Source organism: Phalaenopsis equestris, unplaced genomic scaffold, assembly GCF_001263595.1.
Source record: "Phalaenopsis equestris unplaced genomic scaffold, ASM126359v1 Scaffold000165, whole genome shotgun sequence".
Classification (NCBI taxonomy): domain Eukaryota; kingdom Viridiplantae; phylum Streptophyta; class Magnoliopsida; order Asparagales; family Orchidaceae; genus Phalaenopsis; species Phalaenopsis equestris.
Window position 1 is genome coordinate 206,744 of NW_018164607.1, and position 5,566 is coordinate 212,309.

The window sequence follows — 5,566 nt, forward strand, 5'->3', positions numbered from 1 at the left end:
ATATATATATATCTGTGTGTGTGTGTGTGTGTGTGTGTGTGTATAAGTAGCACATTTTTAGGCATGTCATACTCCCACTTTTGCTCACTTAAAACTAAATATTTGAGCTACATTGTTTAACGGGGGTTTTACTCTAACAAGGGACACAAATTAAATTTTCAACTATTAAAACTTGTTGGGATATATCTTAATTAGAGATCAAAACCCTTGTTACTAAGAGTCTCTGATGGGCATGATTGAGCTTGCTTGAGATAGTATGATCGTGATATTTTCTGATCCACTTATAGAACACCAACTACATATAGTGTTGGGAACTTTATTTTAAGGTGCATTATAAAGACCTTAGCCCCTAAGATTGATTAGAGAAGTCTTCCAAAGATGACATTGTATGCTGACTCTAACTATAGTACAAGGAATTGGATCATGTGAGCCATCAACAAAGGGAATACTCTCAGTATAATGCAGAGAGTGATTGTCCCATTGAAGTTCGCTAGCTAAGTATGGAAGCCATAGTGAGGTTTAACAATAGGCTAAAATTTTCCTTGGTCAACCTTATACCCAATAAAGTTGAGTAGAATAAGACATTGATTGAGCACCCTCCATCAACCAGAATTTTATTGATATTATAACAAGTGTCAATGATCCTAGTGATTATAACAAGAGGATTTTTGTGTAGTACTGTTACCTCTTGAATGAGAGAAAAAGTCCAGGAAAAACTTGAATTATGGAGGTCAACATCGGAGTCTAAAGGCCTTCGTTTAAGTAGAACTAAAACTGAATACATGGAATGTAATTTTAGTAGTAATAGCTCTAGTGACAGAAGTGTGACTTTGGGTGATCAAATTATTAAAAAGTGTGAACGATTTAGATATCTTGGGTCTGTTGTTCAAAGTGATGGTGATATAGATGGGGATGTTAATAGTAGAATTCAAGTTGGTTGGTTGAAGTGGAGGAATGCTTCGGGCCTTTTGTGTGATAGAAAAGTGCCACTTAGACTGAAAGGAAAATTTCATAAGATGGTGGTGAAACCTACAATGCTCTATGGCACTGAATGTTGGCCTTTAAAAGAGAAGCATAATAATAAGTTAAGTGTTGCCAAGATGAGAATGATTAGGTGGATGAGTGGCTTTACACTTAGAGACAAAATGCGAAATGAATATATTCGTGATAGGGTTGGTGTAGCTCTTGTGACAGACAAAAATTAGAGAAAGTCGTCTTAGATGGTTTGGTCACATTAAACGTCGACGATCTGATGATCCGATTAGAAGAGTAGATGTTTTAGATTCTACTTGTGTTACGAAAGGCAAAGGTAAATCTAGGAAGACTTGGGCTTATTGTATTAAAAATGATCTTAATTTACTAGAACCAAATGAAAATATGACACTAAATAGGACGCAATGGGGAAAAAGGATTCATGTAGCCGACTCCACGTAGTGGGATTTAGGCTTTGTTGTTGTAGTTGTTGTTGTTGTTCTACTGTTACCTCTTGAACGTCATATTGATCAAATGTGATGGAATGACTAATAGAGGATTTCTTTATTGAAGGCTCCTCATAAGTGGTAATAATAACTTGGTTGACCATCAGTTGTCCTGCAATAATCATTAAAATTTCATCAGTAGTTTGATGATTCACTCGTTGTTGTTTTTGGGCTTGTTTCCCTCAATAGAGGCATTGTTATTGTGGGGGATCTTACTTTGAATGAATTTTCCCAAGTTCCCTTGTTAGTTCAGCCATTCATTCTCCTCCTTATGTTGAAAACATGCTTCATTATGATGGTTATAACTTTAATAAAAGTGGCAATATTGCTCTTGAATCCCTTCCTTTGGGCTTGAAAATAGGTGGCCACTTAAGAGTGTCTTTATCCTGAATCACCATTATGATATTGATACATGAAGTGTTGAGCATTATATTCTCATTCTTAGTTTGAGATTCACGTCTCTGTGGTTAAGGGAACAAATTAAGCTTCCCCCTTAGTTTGAACTTCTTCAGTTATGATGCTAAAGAAAGATTTATGGGATCTTCTTTATGTGTATTAATAGCTTCATTAGTGAAAATTTGTGCCTCAACAATTTGTGCCTCCCGCATCAAAGATGTGTGGACAGGGCCAAGGCGTAGTCCTCCTAAGAACACATCTCTTTGTAACTTTGGATCTACTTCTGAGATTTGACTAGATTTAATGAAGAATCTCCAAAAATAATCTTTCTGTGACTCTCCATCACTTAAGCAAATCCCAGAAAGGTTAGAGGAGCCATTAATGATCCTTTGATTTGTAATGAATTGCTTTTCTAATCTTCCCCCTCCTGGAAGTGAGCTAAACTAATTTCATGCTTGGCCTTTAAGTGTTGCATGAAAAACTAAAGAAATAAGAGCAGTAGAAGCTTTTTGTATGTGTATAATGATTATGAAGTGATCTACATGCTCTTACGGGTCAGAATGCCATTATAAGCATCAATGCTAGAAATTTTAAATACCATTGGAAAAGAGTTTTGATGGAGAATCTCAACTAGTGGAGAATACACTTGCCACATTAAACTGAGAAATGATTTCTATCGCTCATAAGAAACTCCTCCCTTACTAGACGTTGCAACTCATTACTGATTGCATGAGGTTACACTACATTCTTCAGGCATATCGGAAGCTTGCTGCTAGGCTTAGTTGTAGGAAGTGAATGTGTAGAGCTAACAGTGTCTATGAGCTCAATTTTTTGAGGAGGAGCTCCAGTTTGTGGATGGGCTACTAACCAAGTACCCATCATCAAATAATTTTTAAGTAGATGTGCCCCATTAGTATTTGAAAGCATTGGTTGTCAAACTTCACATAAGATTTGGAGAATCTCATTATGAGATTCCTCCATTCGTCATATATGATCTTCAAATGGTTCAAGGGAGGTTTGTTCAATAACAAGATGATTTGTATCATTAAAAATTGGTCCAGAGACTTGAAGTCCCGCATTTTGAGATTGTGCCCTGTAATAATGGGTGCTACAGCATGAAGTGCATGTATTATGCTTATTAGACATCAAAGAAGTATGCAATTCTATCACTCAAATTTCATTTCCCATAGACGGTGTCAAACTGTTGCATGATAGAAAATTCATAATGTTAGAGTAATAATTTAACATCCCACCATTCTATAAAATCAAGTACGCACCTAGATAATAAAAAAAACAGAAGGAGACATTAAGAATTTCTATGTGGAAAAGTCAATAGAGAGAAAAAAATCAAGGGGTCTAGCCTTGTTGAAATAATCAACTATAAGTTCGTAAGTAAAATGATAAGCCCTTATCCAAAGTTACAATGTTCCTCCAAGCACAATATTTCTATTCATAAAGGTTCACATTACAATGATTTAAAGTAGTTGTTGATGAAAGTTATTGATTGGTTTCTTGTTACAGTGTTGAGGGTACATCTTTGCAAAATATTGAGAACACTGTGTTAGTCCATGTGCAAGAGACTTTGTCACTGAATATAGTACTTCGTTACTTTATAATGTGCGTAGTTACTCTGCAAGATACTTTGTTATTTTATAACGTGCATCGCTACTCCACATGATACTTCATTACTCTATAATATGCATCATTATTCTGCAGGGTACTTTATTACTCTACAAATTCCACCGACAGCGGCGAGCATGGGTTTGTTGGTAGTTGTCAACAGTGGAGGACAAGCGGCAAGCAACTATTATGGTGGACGAGAGTTATCATTGGGTTTTCAGTCTACAACAACATTGAAAAGTGACACCTTATTCTCCTTAATCTTCCATCCAAGTGAATAGTGGGGGTCTATTTAAGGCACTAGAGGAACATTTTTGTTCCTTAGCGAATTGCCACCAAAGCCACCCGATCAAACGACATATGTTCCTTCCCCTTGATCTTAGAAGATTTTTTAATAATATGATAGTCTTAAAGACCACAAAATTACGTTATCCTGAGCTCATTGGATTTCTCACATCAAGACACTCAAATTGATTATTCAAACATCAACTTTGGAGTTCACTTAACTCTCCAAATAACCAACGAAAGCCTCAAAGAGTGATTTAAATGCTTGATCAGTGTTGATTTGATTTAGATTGGACCAATTTTGGTATAATAGGATTCGTCTTTTTGAGTTAGTTAATTTGACTATGAGTATGATGAAATTAGTGTTTTGGATGATTTTTAATTTGAATCAGGATATTGTTTTCAAAAAAATTTCTCAAGAGCCGTACTAAATGCCCTGAGATATATGCCAAATTATTAATTTTGCTGATGACTTTAGAGTTCTGAATGATTTTTAATTTGAATCATGATAATTTTTTCTCAAAAAAAAATTCTCAAGAGTCGTACTAAATGCCTTGAGATATATGCCAAATTATTAATTTTGCTGATGACGCCTCAACTATTATGTTTTATTTAAATAAATTTATTTAATATCACCTTAATATTTGAATAATGAAACCCGTTCAATGTCTGGTCTCGTTTTGAATACTTGGTTCTAGTTGATGAAAATGAAAGATATGAGTAAAGTTTTATTGTGCTTTAAATTTGAGTCGGAATTAAAAAAAAATAGATGAAAGAGAAGCTAGAATTGTAAATAATAATATTTTAAGTGCAATGCATGCAATTTCCCCCAAATTTTTAAGAAATTGGCTCATCAGACACATGCTAAAACAAAGCTTTTTTCTTATTTACAAATGATTTTTATCTAAATTAACATGATTTGTAAAATAAAGTTAGTGAACCTCATGGCATGCATTCTGTGGTCTTCATCCCCTCCTCAAAATTTGTGTTCTAAATTTCGGTCGAAGAGAAAGGTTAAAGCCAAGTCCTAAAGAAGATTTGGCTTCCGGAGCACATCTTTCAGTCTACACGCCCCACTGACACCAGCGTACATGCTATCACCATCAAACTATTAAAATATACAGTAATTATTTTATATATAATTAATTAAAATCAATTTTCTGCCTGCTCGATCAAAAAGAAGGAGCAATATATTTGTTTATTTATTTATTATTAATCTATGAATTTATATGTGGTTTTTTTTTATCCAGGATTTCTTAAATAGCAAATAAGCTCTACTATCATAAGTTGATTAGAGAGAAATCTGCATACATACCATTATTTCTTATGTATTTATATATCTAAAGTCTAAACTTTTATAATTATATTTACAACGCTTTAATATCATAAATTTATGTGAGAAAATATATATTTTATTTTTAAAAATCATTAAAAAATAATTTTTTTAATGTAATAATAAAATTTTAAGTATTACATAAATAAGAAAATTTATAAAAATTATTTTTACTTTGATTATTATGTACAGATATCGTACGTAAATTTGTGTGTGATATGTACTTTTTTTTTTTTATTGTTAGAATGAGGCCCACACAATTGGGCCCGCTGTCCTTCGTAATTATACCCTTAATAAAATATGACCAATAATAGATGAGTGCAACTAGGGAAGAAAATATATATTTTAAATGATAGGGTTGAGTTTTATATTTCGTAATTTGTCGCTCATATCAATTAAATTACATAAATAAAGAAAAAGATGGCAATGCCATAATCACGAGCTGATATATATA